Source organism: Dipodomys merriami, unplaced genomic scaffold (genome assembly GCF_024711535.1).
Source record: "Dipodomys merriami isolate MVZ:Mamm:240054 unplaced genomic scaffold, mDipMer1.0.p SCAF_80, whole genome shotgun sequence".
NCBI classification, from domain to species: domain Eukaryota; kingdom Metazoa; phylum Chordata; class Mammalia; order Rodentia; family Heteromyidae; genus Dipodomys; species Dipodomys merriami.
Window position 1 is genome coordinate 5,204,251 of NW_027206402.1, and position 21,117 is coordinate 5,225,367.

Consider the following 21,117-nt stretch of genomic DNA (forward strand, 5'->3'; position numbering starts at 1 on the left):
TTAATTGGAGAGTTAAGTCCGTTAATGTTAAGAGATAGTACTGAGAGGTATTTGGGAGTTCCACCTTCTTGGTGGCTGCGAAAACTGGGTTCTTCCTATGGTTCTTGGATTCTCAGTTTGGGTGCAGTTTCTTGGCCTCTATTGTGGTCTTGTTGGTTTTCTATGTGTAAGACATCTTTAAGAATCTTTTGCAGGGTTGGTTTGGTGGAGATCTATTGTTTCAATTTTTCTTTGCTATGGAAGGTTTTTATTTGGCTTTCAGTAATGAAGGAGAGTTTAGCTCGGTAGAGTATTCTTGATTGATAGTGATTTGTTTTTAGTGCATGGCATACATCATTCCAGGCTCTTCTTGCTTTGATTGTCACTGCTGAGATATCTGAGGTGATTCTAATTGGTTTCCCTTTATATGTCATTAATGTTTTCTCCTTGACAGCTTTAAGGATCTTTTCCTTGGTCTGAATTGATCCTATGTGGATTATAATTTGACAGTGGGATGTCTTATTCTGGTCTGGCCTATTTGGAGTTCTAAAAGCTTCTTGTATGTGAATAGGCCTATCTTTTTGCATGTTTGGGAAGTTCTCTGCTAGGATCCTGTTAAACAAATTTCCTTCACCATTAACTTCTGTTTCTAGGTGCTCCTCTACAACCATTACTCTTAGATTAGGCCTTCTGATGGTGTCTTCCAAGTGTTGGATAGATCTCTCATATTTCTTAGATTTCTCTTGGATGGTTGTATGTTCTTTCTCTATAATGTTTAGGCTCTCTTCACTCCCCGAGATTCCATCTTCTGCATGGTCTGACCTCCTGTCGAGACTTTCTACTTTGTTTTTTATTTTTTTTCCTTCTAGTTGGTCAGCTTTGATGGCTTCAAATTCTTTGTTGAAGCTTTGTTTTAGATCTTGTATGAAGTTCTTTACTTCCTTAATTTGGTGCTCAGTGTTTATTCTCAAATCACTTAGTTGATTGGTTATGGTTTCCTTGGACTCCCATTCCTTCTGTTTTTTTTCTATTCAGCATTCCCTTTGTGGGCTCCCTGACTTCCTTCAGCTCTTTGTTAATGGATTCCCTGAATGCCTTTAGTGATCTTTCTGTATTCTCATCCTGCTCTCTCAATTCCTGTATTACTCTTTGATTAGCTTCCTCCGGTTCATGCGATTCCTGTAGTTCTCTTTGAGTGTTCTCAGCCTGCTCACGCCATTCCTGCCTTTCCCTTTGAGTATTCTCAAGCTGCTCATGCAAATCCTGTATCAGTTTTTGAGTACCTTCCTCACGCTTATGATATTCCTGTATAAACTTTTGGATTGCCTCCACTCTCTCCCTATCCTGCTCATACAAAATTTTTGGAATGTTTTCAATCTTTTCATTTATCATGTTTGCCAGCAGTGTTCGTAGAGCTATTTGGGAACTCTCTTCTGGATTATTCATTATCTGTTATCTGTTCTGTCCCCTGATTATCATGAGTGGGATTTGTGATACCGGGACTTGCAATTTTTCTTGTGTTTTTCTGGCTAACTCTGCCGATTTGGGATGAAATTAACACCAGTTTTGTGCTAGAACACTATCTTAAGGCAAGCATCAACCAAAGTCTATATTTGCACAGTCAGTAGTCTGCAGATACAATCTAGTTCAACAGATACATCTATTCAACATCAAACAACTATATATTAATGGGCTACGAACCACAAAGAAGAATTTGGAAGACCACAAATTATTAGGTTTAGGAAGAGTTGTGGGTAAAAAATAGGAAGAGTGATGTGGGATGGCACAGTGAGTGTTAACTAAGTCCTAATCTCAAAGCAGGAAATAGGTTGGATAGGATGAAAGTAGAGAGATAGAAAAAAAGAAATAGAAAGGGGAAAAAAGAGACCAGAAAAAATAGAAAAGTAAAAATTAAAAATATTATAGAGATTCGTAAACAAACTATTCAGAGAAGAAAATGAATTTAATGAGAGAAAGGGAGGGATATAAAGGAGATGTGAAAAACTTAAAAATAAAAATACTTAAAATATTATATAGGTATAAAGAGGTAGTACTGCTATTAAGGAATTTAAGTCTAAGAGGTTTTGAATTGAGTAATAAATTTGTGGATTAAGTGTGTACACAATGGGGGATAACGTCTAATAATTGACTACGGGTTTATCTGAGGATGTGCAGAACAGCAATTAAGTCACATAAAGAACGAAAGAGAAGAACAGATGAAAAGGATAAGAAAGAAAGAAAAAAGATCAGAAGTTCAATAGAGCTAAACAAAAACAAAAACAAACACAAAAAAGAGAGAAAAACTCACACTCACTTATAACCCTAAAATAAAATTCTAAGAGGACAAAAAATTACTATAAAATATTTTTTTTCAAAAAAGGTAAAATTTAAAGATTAAAAAATTTTTAGAAAAAAAAATTTTTTTATAAAATATAGAACAAAAAATTCTTTGACTTTTTTGGGAAGGGCGGGAAAAATCCTGTATCTCCCTTGTGTCCGTAACCAGCCCCTTGTTGGAGTCTCTGGTCTGCTTGTGTTCCTGTGGCTTGGTTGGTTACTTAAGTCAGTTTCTTTGAACAGGCAGAAAAATGCTCTGCAACCCTCCTCCCAGGTTAGTTCAATGGGAGGGAGGTCTGCTTTAAGTATCACAAAAGAGGGAGATGGCTTTTTCCTTGGGTTTGTAGGTGCTGTGATGAGGCTAGGTTCTGGGTAGAGGTGAGGCCTTTCAGCAAACAGTAGCTTTTCCCGGGGGCTGGTTTGTGAGAAACTCACACTGCCCAGCCTGGAGCCATTCTCAGGGTTTCTGTTTACTGAATTTCAATTGATTGTCAAGGCTGCTAAAGGGAGGGGCAGCCTCTGGCTCTGATTACCCAGTGAAGAAAGCCACTCCTAGGGCTGGCGCCTGAGCTGGGTGACTTTTCCCTGTGTGGAGCTGAGTCTGGCAGGTCAGGTTAGGCTCTTTTGACCTGCTAGATGTCTCTAGATTTATTCCAAGGCCTGAGTTGGTGCTAGCAGCTCCACCAAGCTTTGTCGGTATCCAAGATGGTCTCCGGTATTGGGGGGCGAGGGGTGGCCTTCCCTCCTCTGCTCCCTGAGAAGGAGTGAGTACGTTAGGCTGCTATGCACGCCGAGTCTTGGTTCCTGGGTAGTCTCTGGTCTGTGAACTGCAGGATGAAGATGTCTGCTCCTTGTCAGTTCTTGCTGGTGTTGTGTAGAATCCGCTCATCCACCTCGTCTGGCTGCTTCGTCCTGGTCTCTTTGTGATTCAGGTATGGCGGCTGCAGTCGCTTCCGCCACCACTGCTGCTGTGGCGGCAGCTGCTGACAAGTGCTCAGGGCTGTCTCCTTGCCTGTATTTTCTCTCTCTGGCCTAACTCTCTGTGTGATGGCACACTTGGTGTGATTCTCTGGCTTAGTACTGTTCACTGGAGCTCTGAAACTGCTTTCTTATGCGAGAGCCTGTTTAGCCTCCAGCTTCTCCTCTGCCATCTTCCCCTCGAAGCCTTAAATGAAATTTTATGTAATGAGATTCATCTACTCACTGGGAACTGGACAGCTCAGTTTCCAAATTAGGAAGCTGAAATTCTCAAAAACGTAGTGATAAAATATAATCCAAGCAGGGCGCTAGTGGCTAATGCCTGTAACACAAGTTAATCAGGAGGCTAAGATCTGAGGATCATGATTCAAAGCCAGCTCAGGCAGGAAAATCTGTGAGCTCTTATCTCCAATAAACCACTAGAAAACCAAAAGCGGTAGAGTTGCTCAAGCGGTAGAGTGCTTGCCTTGAGGTGAATAGTCCAGGGACAGCGCCCAAGACCAGAGTTCAAACTCCACTCCCAACCAACACACACACACACACACACACACGCACACACACACACACACACACACACACAATCCAAGTGAAGAAGGTTCCATTGGATACTAACTGCATGTCTGTGAATTATCTAAGTTTTTCTGTCTTATAGCAGTTACCACTCACCTAGATTGACAGCGGGAGGAAAGGGGTGGGAGATAAACACAAGCTACTTGGGATACTGAGAGCTGCTCCTTGAAGGTAAGGGTTGTGCATGAATCTTTTCTATATTTAGTAGACATCAAAGTGTGTAGAATCCTGTAGTTATAAAAATGTATTTCAACATGTACAACAGATGCTCTGTTTATCAAAATAGGAGAGAAATCAGACAGGTGGATTCTATAAATATACAAGCAATATATAGAAAATTTGCTACATTCTATTCCATGATAGGCTCTGGAATAAACTTTGGTTTTCTGTACATACTAGGTAAATATTCACACACTAAAAAACAGAAGTGTAATCCTTTATTACGGTTAAAATATATAGAATATCTTAATGAAATATATTTGTGGACCTATTTTTTCCTTAATTTCTTCCACTCCTGCATTAAAAATGGCTCTAAGAGAAAAGTTTCTAGATGTGTAAAATATGAACTCCATCTATTTCGTTTGTTGAATTTGTACTTTAGATAGGATTTAAGTCCTTATTTCATCTTTAGGCTTAGGGCTAGGAAAAGAATAAGTAATCTCAACAGATTGTCATGCCTCACTTTTAAGGAGAGTTATGTATTTATTAGGAGAAATATGTATTGGTCTTGGTAGCTAGGAAACTTCAAGAAACAAAAGAAAAAGAACAATTCCACAGCAGTCTCAAGTATTTGCATATCTTCAAGTGAACATTAGTTGCTCTTTATTCTATAGTATATTTACAAGGATAGTTTTACAACCTATTTCTAAGCTATTGTCATCCTCCAGAGTAAAGTTCAGGCATGCCTATTGCTCATTATATAGATCGCAGTTGCTCAAACTCAGAACCCATTTTTTGTATAGGTTTCACCTGGCTACCTTTACCTCACTCAGTAGCACTGAGGGCTGGGAGATTTATTTCAAATATTTAAATACACACAAACACACACACACATCACTGGCTTTCACTATTGCTGTAAAAATTAAGTCCCTTTTGTCCCTTACCCAAGAGTATCATAAATCGTGTACCATCCATGAAAATGTGACAAGTTCATTATTAACTTGCAAGTAGGTTAAATCTCTAGCCTCATACAATTCTACATATTCATATGAAGAAAAATATATACCTAGAGTTTTGGTGTGCTACTACATTATGAAGCTCTCAATTTTCATTTTTTTAAAAAAATACATTTTTATTGTAAAAATAATGTACAGAGGGGTTAGAGTTTCATGAGGAAGGTAATGAGTATATTTCCTATCAAGCATTGGAAGGCAGCTCAGTGGTAGAGTGCTTGCCTTGTAGGCATGAGGCCCTGGGTTCAATGCCTCAGTACCACATACACAGAAAAGGCCAGAAGTGGTGCTGTGGCTCAAGTGATAGAGCACTAGCCTTGAGCTGAAGAGCTGAGGGACAGCACCCAGGCCCAGAGTTCAAGCACTATGACTGGCAATTTAAAAAATCTGTATCAAGTTCATCATATTTGCCCTATTTTAGAAATTGGAAGTCACATATTTCCATCAGAACTAACTATATTTAATGGTACAACTTTCTACGGTGTTTTTAGGACCTAATAATTTGTGGATATGCCCCAAGGCTTTTTACTAAAAGCTGAGGGAATAGGTCCAAAAATGGAAGCCTATAAACAGTCAGAGCATTATTATGTAGCTTTAGTTCACTGTTACAAAAGAGGAGTGCAAATCAATATGATGGTTCATCGTTATAGGACCAGAAGACATACTAGAAACTGACATCAGAGAAGAGTCAGTCACTGTAGGAAAACGCAAACAGGATGCACCAAAGGATGCAATCATCAGTGTCCAAATAAGCAACACAGAATGGTATAAAGTCATTGCAAGCATATATTTGATGAGTGGTTCACATCAAGAATATATAAAGAACAACATCCCAACAATAACAAACAACCTGATTTTACACTGTGCAAAGAATTCAGATGTTTCTCCAGAGAAGACAATTAAAATGTTAACATGCACATAAAGGTGTTTAACATCACTAATCACTAGGAAAGTGTAAGTCAAAACAATGAAGAATATGACCATTTCATATGAATTAGGATAACTACAAAAAACAAAGTAACAATACTGACAAAAGTGTGGCAAAATTGGAACCTTTCTATGGGAAACAGTATGGCAACTTTTCCAGCAATTCAAAACAGGATTATTCATGCCTGTAATCCTAACCAGTCAGGACAAGAAGCTGAAATCCAAGGATCATCGTTCCAAGCTAGCCTGAGTAGAAAACAGGAAGTGGACCTGTGTTTTAAAGTGGTAAAACACTAGCCTTGAGGAAAAGTTCAGAGACAGTGACCTGGCCCTGAGTCAAGCCCATGACAGAAAAAAAATGAAAGGAAGGAAAGAGAATTGTCATATGATCCAATGACTCCAATTCTGGGCATATACTCTAAAGATCTAAAAGCAGGGTCTTGAAGAAACCTTTGAGCACTCATATTCATTTTGTACAATACTAAAACATGGAGGCAATCCAAGTGGCCTGATACAAATGAATACATTAAATAAATGTGGTTTATACATACAGTGGTATATTACTTCAACTTTAAAAAGAATTATTTTGTGACAGATGTTATATTATGGCTGAATCTTGGGGACACTGTACTACACGAAATAAGCCAGTCATAACAAGATCAAATATTGCATAATTCTACTTATATCAGTTACATAGAACAGTCAAATTGATAGAGACAGGAAACAAAATCGTACTTGATGGAGATCTTGAAGCAGAGGAGAGTGGAAAATTATTTTAATGAATATAGAATTTTAATATTGGAGGATGATATCAGTGTGGACATTGAACTTGTACAATATTGTAAATATACTTACTACTATGTTGTAATCTTAAAATGATTAAGATAATAAAACCTGGGAGAAGAGAAGGAGAATGATGAAAGGGTAAATATGATCAGGGTACATTGTATGCCTATGTGGATATATCAAAATGAAATCCACTTATATAACTAGGTAATGCTAATACAAAGTGTAAAAAGATGATCAATTTTAAATTGTTTGCATTTGACCACAATTTCTGGAAAAAAAGAAAAAAACAACCACAGGCTGGGAAAAAATTTAAATTTCCAGTAAGCAATAAACCTGGGTTCAAAACTATATCTCACTTAAGTGTGTGAAGCTGTTTTGTAATGTAATGAGAGAAGGCTCAGGAAAATCACCCCTTTTGTACAAAAATACATAGTGAATTTGCCGTAATTTGGATGTTATCATACAAATTTTAAAAATATAATAGCATATGTAGCATCTGAGATATGTTTCCTCTTTTTCTTAAGCTTCAAAGTAGTTTCTACTTGCACACAAAATGCATCATCTATTCTGCTTACAAAACAGTAAAACATTACAGGTGAGGTCTATAGCCCTTAATATACATAGCAATACATCTGAGGTGCCTACCATAATATCCACCCTTCCTTTCTGAATCAATAAAGACACCTTTCCATTTAACTGAACACCAGACTAAGTAAAATAGTGATAACATTTCCCAATAGTGATAATATTTAGATAACAGTACAGAGAAAAATTTTTGGGAGGTTATTGTGAATGGGGTTGCTCCCTTTATTTCCCTCCCTTCTTGTACATTGTCAGTGTACAGGAAGGCAACGGATTTTTGTGGGTTTATTTTGTATCCTGCTACTTTGCTGAAGTGATTTATGATTTCTAAATGGATGGAGTTCTTGGGATCGAGAAGGTATAAAATCATGTCGTCTGCAAAAAGGGATAGTTTATCTTCTTCTTTTCCTATGCAGATCCCTTTAATATCTTTTCCTTGCCTTATTGCCCTGGATAAGGGTTCCAGGACTATATTGAAGAGGAGTGCAGACAGGGGGCATCCTTGCCTTGTTCCTGATTTTAGGAGAATTGGTTTTAGCTTTTCCCCATTACGTATAATTGGCTATTGGTCTGACATAAATGGCTTTTATTGTTTTAAGAAATTTTCCTTTTATTCCTATTTTCTCCACAGCTTTTAGTATGAATGAATGTTGATTTTTATCAAAGGCCTTTTCTGCATCTGTGGCGATAATCATGTGATTCTTGACCTTGGCTCTGTTGATGTGTTGGATTACATTTATTGACTTATGTATGTTAAACCATCCCTGCATTTCTGGGATGAAGCCTATCTGGTCATAGTGTATTTTTTATGTGTTTCTGGATTCTGTTAGCTAGAATCTTATTAAGGATCTTTGCATCTGTGTTCATCAAGGAAATTGGCCTGTAATTCTACTTTTTGGTTGGGTCTTTGCCTGGTTTGGGGATGAGTGTGATATTGGCATCGTAGAATGAGTTTGGGATAGCTCCCTCCTTCTCTGTTTCTCTGAAGAGCTTGAGGAGTATGGGTAATAGCTCTTCTTTAAAGGTCTTATAGAATTCTGCTGTGAATCCATCTAGTCCTGGGCTTTTTTTTGTTGGAAGACTTTTGATAACTTCCTGTACCTCGTTGTAGGATATTGGCTTATTTAATTGGTTTACTTCTTCTTTGCTCAATTTGGGCAACTTGTATTTCTCTAAAAATGCATCTATTTCTGCCAGGTTTTCTTTCTTTAGAGAGTATAACTTTTGAAAGTAGTCCATTAGGATTGTTTGGATATCTTGGGTACGTGTGGTGATTTTTCCCGTAGCATCCCTAATCCTGTTAATAAGGGTTTTCTCTCTTTTTTTTTAAATTAATCTTGCCAACGGTCCATCAATTTAATTTATTTTTTCAAAGAACCAGCTTTTTATTTGGTTAAATTTGGCTATAATTTTCTGGTTTTCTAATTGGTTAATCTCTGCTCTTAATTTGGGTATCTGGCTCCATCTAGTAACTTTAGGTTCCATTTTTTTCTTGTTTTTCTAGCTGTTTTAATTGCAACATGAGATTATTTACTTGGTCTGTTTGCATTTTCTTGATGTGGGCACTGAGAGCAATAAATCTGCCCCTCAGGACTGCTTTTGCTGTGTCCCACAAGTTTCTTTGCGAGGTGTTTTCATTTTCATTGAGTTGTAGGAAATGTTTTATTTCTTCTCTGATCTCTTCTGTTACCCAGGCATTGCTAAGAAGTGTGCTGTTCAATTTCCCTGTATTAGAGGAATTTCTGCAGTATGCTTTGTTATTGAGAACTAGCTTAATTCCACTGTGGTCAGATAGGACACAAGGGATTATGTCGATCCCTTTGTATTTGCTTAAGTTCCTTGCATGAACTATGATATGGTCTATTTTGGAGAAAGTTCCATGAGCTGCTGAGAAGAATGTGTACTGTGTTGTTTTAGGGTGAAATACTCGGTAGATGTCAGTTAATTCCGCTTGAAGTATGGCCTCACTTAATTCAGTAGCTTCTTTGCCAATCCTCTGGTTGGTGGACCTGTCCTTTGGTAAGAGTGGTGTGTTAAAGTCTCTTAGTATTATCGTATTGCAGTCTATTTTATTCTGTAAGTTTGAGAGTATTTGTTTAACCTATGTGGGTGCACCAATATTTGGGGCATATAAGTTGATGATGGTAATATCCTCCTCTTGGATTGTTCCCTCTATTAATATGTAGTGTCCGTCCTTGTCTTTCTGTACTGATTTTAATGAAAAGTTTATTTTGTCAGATATCAGGATAGCTACACCTGCTTTCTTACTGGGGGAATTTGATTTGTAGATCCTTTTCCAACCCTTTACTCTGAATTTGATTTGTAGATCCTTTTCCAACCCTTTACTCTGAATTTGTTTGTATGTTTGGCTGAGTTTTTGGGGTTATGAAGATATAGTGTCGTTTCATCTGCACAAAGGGATAGTTTAACTTCTTCTTTCCCTATGAGGATCCCTTTAATGTCTTTGTCTTGCCTTATTGTCCTGGCTAATTGTGCCAGGACTATATTGAAGAGGAGTGGAGAGAGTGGGCATCTTTGCCTTGTTCCTGATTTTAGGAGAATTGGTAGTAGCTTTTCCCTATTACTTATAATATTGGGTATTGGTCTGTCGTGTATGGCTTTCATTGTTTTAAGAAATGTTCCTTCTGGAAGTGGCGCTGTAGCTTTAGTGGTAGAGCACTCGCCTTGAGCTGAAGAGCTGAGGGACAGCGCCCAGGCCCAAAGTTCAAGCCCCACGACCGACAAAAAAAAAAAAAGAAATGTTCCTTCTGTTCCTATTTTCTCCACAGCTTTTAACATAATGTTGTATTTTACCAAAAGCCTTTTCTGTGTCTGTGGAGATAAGCACGTCAATCTTGACTTGGCTCTGTTGATGTGTTGGATTACATTTATTGACCTATGTATGTTAAACCATCCCTGCATCTCTAGGATGAAGCCCACCTGGTCATAGTGTATGATTATTTTGTGTGTGTTTTCTGGATTCTGTTAGCTAGAATTTTGTTAAGGGTCTTTGAATCTGTGTTCAAGGAAATTTGTCTAATTCTCTTTTTTGGTTGAGTTTTTGCCTGATTTGGGGATGAGTGTAATATTGGCGTCATAGAATGAGTTTGGGATAGTTCCCTCCTTCTCTGTTTCTCGGAAGAGTTTGAGGAGTATGGGTATTACTTCCTCTTTATAGGTTTTATAGAATTCTGTTGTGAATCCATCTATTCTTGGGCTTTTCCTTATTGGAAGACTTCTGATTGCTTCCTGCATCTCATTGTGACATAGTGACTAATTGATTTACTTCTTCTTTGCTCAGTTTGGGGAACTTCTGTTTCTGTAAAAATGCATCCATTTCTGCCAGGTTTTCTTTGTTTAGAAAATATAACTTTTGAAAAGACTCCTTTAAAATTGTTCAGATATCCTGGCTACTTGTGATTTTTCCTATGGCATCCCTGATCTTGTTAATTTGGGTTTCCTCTCTTCTTTTCTTAATTAATCTTGCCAACGGTCCATCAATTTTACTTATTTTTTCAAAGAAACAGATTTTTGTTTTATTAATTTTATCTATTATTTTCCTATTCTCTATTTCATTAATTTTCAGCTATTAGTTTGATTGGCTTTGTCTAGTAACGTTGGGTACCATTTTTTCATGTTTTTCTAGCTGTTTTGATTGCAATATGAGATTTTTTACTTGGTCTGTCTATTTTCTTGATGTGGGCACGGAAGGTAATAAATTTGCCCCTTAAGAGTGCTTTTGCTGTGTCCCACAAGTTTCTTTGTGATGTATCTTCATTTTCATTGAGTTGTAGGAACTTTTTAATTTCTTCTTTAAGTTCTTCTGTTACCCAGGTTTTTCATAGAAGTGTGCTGTTGAATTTTGATGTATTTGAATAATTTCTACGGTTTGATTTATTATTGACAAGTAGCTTGATTCCACTGTGTTTGGACAGGACACGGGATTCGGTCAATCCCCTTGTATCTGCTTAAGTTCCTTGCATGAACTATGATTTTGGAGAAAGTTCCATGAGCTGCTGAGAAGAATGTGTATTGTTGTTTTAGGGTGAAATACTGGGTAGATTTCAGTTAGTTCTGCTTTTGGCTTCACTCAATTCAGTAGCTTCTTTGCCAATCCTCTCTTTGGTAGACCTGTCCTTTGGTGAGAGTGGTGTGTTAAAGTCTCCTAGTATTATTGTATTGGGATCTATTTTATTCTGTAAGTTTGCTTAACATATTTTGGTGCGCCAATGTGTGGGGAATATAAGTTAATAATGGTAATATCCTCCTCCTGGATTGTTCCCTGTATTAATATGTAGTGTCCTTCTTTGTCTTTTTCTATTGATTTTAATGAAAAGTTTATTTTGTTAGATATCAGGATAGCTACTCCTGCTTTCTTACTGGGGGCATCTGATTGGTAGATCCTTTTCCAACCCTTCACTCCGAGTTTGTATGTTTGGCTGAGAAGTGGGTCTCCTGAAGGCTAAAATGGATGGGTCATGTTTTCTGATCCAATCTGGAGTTCTTTTTCTTTTGATTGGTGAATTAAGACCGTTAATATTAAGAGATAATACAGAGAGATGCATTGTGGTCCCTGTCATTCCCTGTTTCTATGAGATTTTCTTCTTTCCTTTCCTTCTGTGCTTGCTCAGTTAGAATTCTATTAAAGCCTGTCTGGTGTGGGTCCCTGTTCCTGGTTGCTTTCTTCAGGTTGTGTTCCCCCTATTGTATTCTTTGTAGTGCTGGCTTAATGTTTATGTATTGATTTAGTTTTTCTTTACTTTTAAAGTTTTTCAGTTCTCCATCCACTGTGAATGCTAGCTTTGCCAGTTATATCAGTCTGGGTTGGCAGTTATTGGCTCTCAGGGCTCGTATGGTACTTCCCCAGGCCTTTTTTGCATTCAGTGTCTGTGTGGAGAGATCTGCATTGATTTAATTTTTTCCCATTGTAGTATACCTGCTTCTTCATTTTTGCTGCATGCAAGATTGTTTCCTTATTTTTCAGATCTACCATTTTTTACTATAATGTGTCTAGAAGTGCTTCTCCTGGGATCTTGCTTCTTTGGTATTCTATATGCTTCTGTTATGTAGGTAACTTGTTCTTTTTTGAGATGGGGGAAAGTTTCACAGATTATCTTTTTGAATAGGTGTTGCATTCGCTTGCTTTGATATTCCTCACTTTTGTCCACTCGAATTATATGAAGGTTAAATTTCCTGGCACTATCTGCTTGCTCTTGGATTTCCCTTTGGCATAATTTAAGTGATTTTTTTTTCCATATCTGAGATTTTTTTGGTCCAGTTGGTGTATTCTGTCTTCTGTATCTGACACTCTACATTCCATTTTGTTCACTCTGTTAACTACAGCTTCCATTGTGGTTTGCATGGACTCATTTCTGGATTCAATGTTAGTTCTCCAAATACTAATCTCACCTCTTAATGAGATGTGTGCTACCTCTATTTTTGTACTAATCTCACCTCTTAGTGAGGTCTGTGCTGCCTCTGTGTTTGTACTAATCTCACCTTTTAGTGAGGTGTGTACTGCCTCTATTTTTGCATGCACCTCCTGTGTGATACCTTGCATCACTTTCAATATTTTGTCCCTGTGTTCTTTAAATTTCTGGTCTATTTCTCACTTTAATTCTTGAGTCATTACCTCCTGCATCTCTTGGATGTAACTTTGTCTTCCATTCCTGCTTTGCTCCCACTGGGCCTCTCCCCTGGATAGCTGCTGTCTTTTGGGGGTAGCTTGCTATACAGGGTGTTGATAAGGCTTGTAATTTTTTTCTGTTATTTTCAGGGATTATTGTAGACTAATCTGAAATTTTGTTTTGGTCAATAGATGTCTGCTTTGCTTGGTTGCTCTTTCTGTGCTGGTAGAGAGAGTTTGTACCTGCCTGGTCTCAGTTCTGTTGGTGGCCAACCTCTAGCTTCTACTCTGACCGATGTAGGGTTCTGTTCTCAGCTCTCTGCTGTAGAACAATGGCAGTTCCCACCTATAGAAGGGTTGAGCAGCCTAGAATGTTCCTGTTTATTCCAACAGGTGCTCTTGGTGAGATCGGATGTGCTGGATGTACTCTCCCATTTGCTGGAGTCTGCTATGGGCTCCTGATTTTTTTTGGCCGGTTGTGGGCTTGAACTCTGGGCCTGGGCGCTGTCCCTCAGCTCTTCAGCTTAAGGCTGGTGCCTTACCATTTGAGCCACAGCACGACTTCTGGCCCTTTCTGCATATATGGTGTTTGGGAATCAGATCCAGGACCTCATGCACACAAGACAAGCACTCTAATCCTGAGCCACCTTACCAGCCTGACCTCCTGACTATTATCAGGTGCTGGCGGCCTGCATTGTCCAATAACCAGCCTAGGATATATGGGTCGGGTTCTGGTTGGGTTTTGGCTTCTGGTTCTCTTGTGCTGGACCCCTGATCTTTTGCTGTCAGAGGCATGATTCCAAGGCGGGTGCAGTTCCTTGTTTTTCCCCCCTCTGCTGAGGCATATGCTAAGCTTCTGAATTCAGTTGGGAAGAGTTGGTTATGTTGCTCAGGCACTGGATCCCCAGGCCTTGTCCCCGCCCCTGCCCTGGGGCATGCCAGTTGGACCTGTGCTGCTGTGTATCCTGCCTAGGTTACACAGCCTGGAGTACACATTTCAAATTTCTTCCACTGTAGGCTGTTTTGACCCAGGGGCACTGTTCCTGGCTTGGGCATTTGCGCTCCCTTCCAGGGGCGCTCTTGCTTTAGCCTGGCCAGCTGGGTGTGCTCCATGGGCTGGTGGAGCTCTCAAACTATTCCCAGTTTTAGTGGATCCTGTGGGGGAGGAGTCTGGGTCAGGGTCTGGGGATTCCCACCAGCTCTGGTCTCCCTTGAGGGATACACTGTCCCCTGGGGAGTACTCACCCTGGAGTTAGTTGTTGTTTCTGTGTGATGTAGGTCATTGGTTGCCATTGCAATCAGAGTTCAGTTGAGATGGTTGTGGGCTGGGCAGGGTGGTGATGGCTCTGTGTGTTTCACCTCAGTCTCTGTCTCTGTTGATGCTGTTTGGGTTGGCGCCACTGGATGGACCTCCGGCCAAGGAGTTGGGGAAGGGGTAACCAGTTAATGAGATAATAGTCTAACAGACTTTCTTACTCAGGTTGTCTTTAAACCTCGATTATCAGATCTCAGCCTCCTGAGTTGCTACGATTACAGGCATGAGCCACTGGCACCAGCTTTTTTGAAAAAGCAACAATTAATAAGGCAGATACCTTAGATCATGCCTGTAATCCTAGCTACTCCAGAGGCTAAGATCTGAAGATGATGATTTGAATGTAGTGGTGCAAAAACGTTTGTGTGAGTCTTTTATCTCCAATAAACTGCTCAAGAAAATCCAGAAGTGAAGCTTTGGCTCAAGTGGTAGAGTGCACTCTTGAGCAAAAAAGAATCTCAGGGACAGCACCTAGATCCTGAGTTCAAGCTCCAATTCTGGCACACACACACACACACACACACACACACACACACACACACACACACACACACACACACACACATACACAAACACACACTGAAAAGTAAATAGACAATGTGAAGAAATCAAGGACAAAAAATTGAATATTGTAAGGACTTTTGGGTTTAGAGGCATGACTCAGTTTGTAGGACAATAGCTAATGATTGAAACTTTCAGGTACCAAGGACTTAAAAAAAAAGAATTATCTGCCCTGTATTTCCCTTTTTTCATATTCTCATTTGGGAACTATTTTCTTTTTAAAAAACCAAATATTGCTGTTTTAGTGGTGATATACAGCATGGTTAACTTTCTCTATGTCATGTAACTAGTACATTTTCTTCCTTTTACCTAGTCTCATCTGTTCCCCCATTCTCATCCATTTCCTCCCTCCCATCTAGACCCTCGAGTTCCATAGTTCACTTTCAACAATGTCCAGTACAGCCAGTGGGCTCTACTGATGCAATTTTTCATCCACTTTCCAGTGATTCTGTTCCCTTCCCCTATCTTTCCTTAGATGTGCACGTATATTATATAATGTATATTGGGTTAAGAATACAGAGTCATCACAAAATGAATAGATGAATTAAGACAAGTTCCTTTGTTTCCTTATCTTTGTAATTTTATTCAGTTATATGTATTGTTTTATACACATAAGAGGAGGTGCTTGGGTATTACAATTTTGTGATTTTCTCCAAAGCCTGTCCTCTTCTGTTCTTATTATATATGATGCCTAGAATCATGTACAGTTTGTCATATCCCCTTGAGTTTTAAATCTAACTTTCACATATCAGGGAGAAAATGTGCCATTTGTCTCTATGATCTTGGCTTAACTTTCTTAACATGATTTATTCTAGTTCCATCCATTTCCCTGCAAATGACATTATTTTTTTCTTTCTAATGGCTCTTTCTGTAAAATTTCATTGTATATAGATAGCATAATTATTGGATCCATTTATTTATTGTGGGGCATCTGAGTTTTGTACATAACTTGGCACTGTGAATTGAGCAGCAAGGAACATGGTTATGCAAGTGTCCTTGTCATATTATGGTTCATGATTCTCAGGTTAGATGCCTAGAACTGGTATGGGATGGTATTAGAGAAGGCCTGTATTTAGATTTTTGAGCAACTTCCAGACTGCTTTCCAGAGTGGTTGTATTAGTATACATTCCCACCACCAGTGCAGTAGGATTCCTTTTCATCCACTTCCCAACAGCATTTGTTTTCAGAATTCAGAATATTTGGGTAAGATGGTACCTCAGGATTGCTTTGATTTACATTTTTATGGCCAGGGATGATGAACCTTTTCTGATGTTTCTTTGCCATACTTACCTCTTCTTCTGAGAAGTCTCTCCTTACCTCCTTGCCCATTTAGTGATTGGTTTATTAGGTTTGGGAGGGGTAGTTTCCTGAAATCCATGTATACATTGAATGTTAGCCCTTTGTCTGATGTATTGCAGGTAAATATCTTTTCCCAATTTGTTGGTTGTCTTTTTAGTTTAGTGGCTATGTCCCTAGTCTTTGCAGAATTTCTTTCCTTTGATGTAGTCCCATTTGTTGGGTCTCTCTCCTATCTGTTGTGCCCCTGGGACTCTATTCAGGAAGTCCATGCCTGTACCTACAATTTCTAATGTCATCCCTATTCTGTGTTACAGTAGTTTGGCTGATTTTATGGTAGTTAATCCATTTTGAATTGATGTTAGTGCAAGCAGAGATCCACTTCTAGTTTTCTGACTATAGCTGCCCAGTTTTCCCAACACCAATTGTTGAAAAGGCTATGATTTGTGTGTGTGTGTGTGTGTGTGTGTGTGTGTGTGTGTGTGTGTGTGTGTGTGTGTGTGTGTGTGTGTGTGTGTTTGTGTGTTGGTTTTGGGGCTTGAACTCTGGTCCTCAGCGCTGTCCCTCAGATATTCAGCTTAAGGCTAGTGCTTGAGCCACAGTTCCACTTCCCATTTTCTTGTGCTTTATTGGAGATAAGAGTCTCATGGGCTTACCTGGCCCTGCTGGCCTTGAACAACGATCCTCAGATCTCAGCCTTCTGAGTAGCTAGGATTAAAGGCATGAGCCACAGGCAACTGGCAAGGCTATGTTTTTCCACTGTACATCTTTCACTCCTTTATCAAACATCAGATGATTGTAAGTATGTGGTTTTATTTCTGGGTCTTTTGATCTTTTTTAATACATTTTCAATGTAAAAATAATGTACAGAGGGTTTACAGTTACATAATCTAGGTGATGAGTACATTTCCTATCAAGCATTATTACCTCCTCCTTTGTTTATCCCCCATCATGCCTTCCCTCCCACCTCCACAGCTACACTCCCCCTGATCCCGCCTAAATTCTGATGATCGTTTTTCCACAAAGTGTCTTGTGCATCTCATTATTACAATGGGTCAACCTGTATCTCTATTTAAGCATTTTGTTTTTTCCCTTCCCCTCCACAAATTAGAGAAGCATATATAAAATATGCATGGCATCGACATTACATACAGTGAAAACAGGGGTTATACCATGGGGGAGGAACATACAAAGAACAAAAAAATCACATGATATATTGTAAATACGTTAGAAACAAGAGAAAGAAAGAAAAAAACACTTATGTCCCTATCTTGTGGTTCATTTCACTTATTTGGTCATATGTACATACCTTTTCTTTTTGGAGTGCAGGATAAATGTGTGCCAATGGAAAATGACCCAGTCTATGTTTAGGAAAACCAATAAGTGAGGTCCAAAATCTAGTTTCAGTTGAGGAAAGGGAATCTGTCCTCACAGAATATCCAGAATAATCTGTCCTGCTGCAGGGGATCCAATATCCAATTGAGAAATTATAATCTCTCCCTCCCACGACTCAGGAAAAAATTCTATCTTTTATGAGGAAGTAGATCTCTTTGAGGACTCTGAGGCAGAATTGCTGCCTGAAGGCAACTTAGAGGCCAATCTAGATTTCGAGATTCCTTCACCTCTTCCTGGGAAAATTTTTCTTTTTCTTTTTGTCCTTATAGTTGTAAAATGTTCATTCTATTTATTTTTCTAACGTTATTAAAATGCCAATGTTTATATTATGTTATACAATTCGTGAATCCTAAATGTGGTTTTTTTCAACCTACAATCTAAAGCACCATGCACTTGTTTTGTTTGTGGGAAAACACAGAGTAAGAGGGGCTGTACAAGAGAGACTTATGGATATAAAGGGGACTGTTAAATGCACAGGCAGTGGCAAGGAAGCCAGGCCATGCCTGAATGAGGTGATAAGGTGGCTCCAAAAGCTCTAGGACATAGCAGATCAGATGTCCTTAGAAAGCAGTTCTGTCAATTGTGACAAATGCTACAATGTTTATAATGGTATATGGGACTCTCTTCCAACAGTGAATTCAAGTCTGTATACATATTTATTGTGCTTTGGGAAATATTGAAGAAAAATTTGGCTCCAATAATATCCAAAATGTACTTAGGGCTGAAAATATTTGACAAAATACATAGTAAACACCTATATTGGAAAGTAAAAGCCATCATCAATAGAAGAAAGAAGGCTTACATAGATGGACAAAGACAAAATCAGGAAGGAAAAAAATCCACTATTAAATCAGTTATATGCAAATATTTGTTATATTCTTTATATTTTTATAGTATATTATATGATGTATAAGAATGAATATGATTTTTCATACTACAAAGGCATTTATCACTTTCAGTCTTGAGTATATTTTTCACAAATCTAGTGTAAATCATTATTGGGGAAAGTGGTAATATAACTTTGATTATAATTATATGAATATATTTTTTGATTCTAGATATAATACTGATTATAAATAGATGAATAAATATATACACATATTTTCATATCTGTCTATGAAGTGAATAGAATGAAACTTAGTACACTATGTATAAAAAAGCAGCTATGAGTTGAGTATAGGAGTCTCAGGTCTATAATCCTAGTGATGTGGGAAGCTGGGTTCTGAGGTTTAGTCTCTCTTACCCCCATCGCATTAGATTTTGAGAGGAGTCCTGGGCCCTCCAGTGTAACAAAGAGACACACATGCAGTGGGATCACACTCCCTGCACCCAGAGGAAAGTCAGTAGAAATCAGAACAAGCCTCTTATCTTATGACAGTATACTCAGTTCCTGTGCCAAGATGGACATCTGTAGAACATCATATTGAAAGTTTGCATTCCCTCCAAAAGTGTTTCTGACTATGCTGAATTAAACCTCATTTTACCTTCCAAGCTTCAAACACATAGAAATATGTCAATGGCTCAAGAGAGATGGAGAAAGACTTACAAATACACAAAATTGTATACTCTGCTTCAGTAATTCAATGACAAATCATCAAAGGCATGTTTTGAATTTTTCTTTCTTTTTAAGGAAATGGAAATATAGAATTCATCAGGGAGTGGGTGATAATTTGGTTGCTGAGTTGTAGAATGCACTTCTGGGCATGGGACACACTTGGCTTGGTGAATTTCTGTGGGGATGTGTGTCCTCACGCAGCTTCACAAAACAATAGCCATAACTTCTATGATGCCACAGCCATCTTTCCATAGCAGGAAATAGGTGTCAGGCACTGATCTTGCCCTGAAGTGGACTCAGCGACACAGAAAGGCACAAAGAATGCTAGCCACCAGACTTCAACTTGAAGAGCTGGCTTGACCAGAAACTAGCATAAATTGAGCTGGAGAAGGATGATCTCCAAGTAAGGTTCCTGAGCACTAAGGACCAGGCATTATTACAGATGTTGGCGAAACAGAAGTGAACGTGGATCTCTCCTTAGCAATTTCTTGCTGAAAAGAAAACCAGAAGTCATAATGATAATTTCTATAAATCAGAGACATGACATTGGTCGTTTTGTGGCAACAACTTCAAAGTGGGGATGCGAGGAGACATCCCTGAGAAGGAGATAGTTAGCTTGAAAGCCATCATCCATGCAATTATCTAGAAGCAGGTACTGCAGGCAGTAAGAACAGTAAGTACATCCCCAATTAATGGGAATGGACGTGACTTGCTTCAGAAAAGGAAAACAGCACTGACATGCTTGCTTGTGAAGTAAGAATGGAAAGCTACAATGAAGAAAAAAAGATCAGAAATGAAGATAAGAATAAATTAGGTAGATATTGGATGCTGCGGGTTACAAAATGAAAAATTCTCATGTTATTCTAAATCTGACATGACCCCTGGAACCAAAGTGCTCAAATAGGAGCTAGACACATATGATTCACCGAGAGAATACTTTTAAAATGTGACTCTAGCCGGGCTCTGGTGACTCACAACTGGAATGCTTGCTACTCAGGAGGCTGATACCTGAAGATCATGTTTGAAGCAAGCCCAAAGAGTTAATTTGGAAAGACTGTTCTCCAATTAACCACCCAAAATATCATGTGAAACAACTGGTAGAGCACTAGCCTTGAGAAACAAAAACTAAGGAACAGTACCCAAGCCCAAGGTTCTAATCCCTGGAATACATAAAACAAAGAATCCAACAAATAAAATTTAGTGCTCAGTAGATCATCACTTAGCATTCTAGTTCCATATATTTGGTATGACCTTTGGAAATTATATCCTTAGCAAATGCTCTCCTCTGATATTCTGCTTCATTATCCGCTTTCAAACCCCTGGCATCACCAATGTCTGCTCCCATTTAGCATACCAGTCTGCCACTGGAAATTTTTTTTTAATTTAATTTAATTTTATTTGTGAACATAGTGTACAGAGGAGTTACAATTACATGGGCAGGATAATGCGTACATTTCTTACCAAGCATTGCAGCCTCCTCCTTTGTTTACCCTTCACATCCTTTCCCAGCCTCCCCCCTCCCCCCGTCCCAATCCTTCTCCTTCCTCCCCTCCCTCCCCCCCCCCACACCGACGTTGTAAAGCTCGTTTTGGACATGACAACTTGTACTTCTCATTGTTGCAACAGGTCCACCTGTATCCTTAAACAACTGGTTTTTCCCCATCTCCTCCACAAGTTATACTGACATCAAATATAGTGAAAGCAGGGGTTATACTGTGGGGGAGGGACATACAAAGTAACAAAGAGATAATCTTATAAATGCGTTAGAAACACATGCATGGAAGAAAAAAACATTAAAATACACATCTAAGGGTTCATTTTCCTGACATCACATTATCTGACCTTTTCCGCTTGACTCATACATATACTAGATATTACAAATAAGAGAAACCATGGGACCTATGTTTCTTTGGGCCTGGCTTACTTCACTTAATATAATTTTTTCCAAGTTTTTCCATTTCCTAACAAATGGTGCAATGTCATTCTTTCTGATGGAGGCATAGAATTCCATTGTGTATATATACCACATTTTCTTTT

The 21,117-nt window shown here is 38.7% G+C and overlaps 1 pseudogene; it reads right to left on the minus strand.

The window, feature by feature from the left end:
* Positions 1-3,170: 3,170 nt before the first annotated feature.
* Positions 3,171-21,117, minus strand: part of LOC138819609 (Golgi to ER traffic protein 4 homolog pseudogene) — a 37,647-nt pseudogene continuing 19,700 nt past the window's right edge.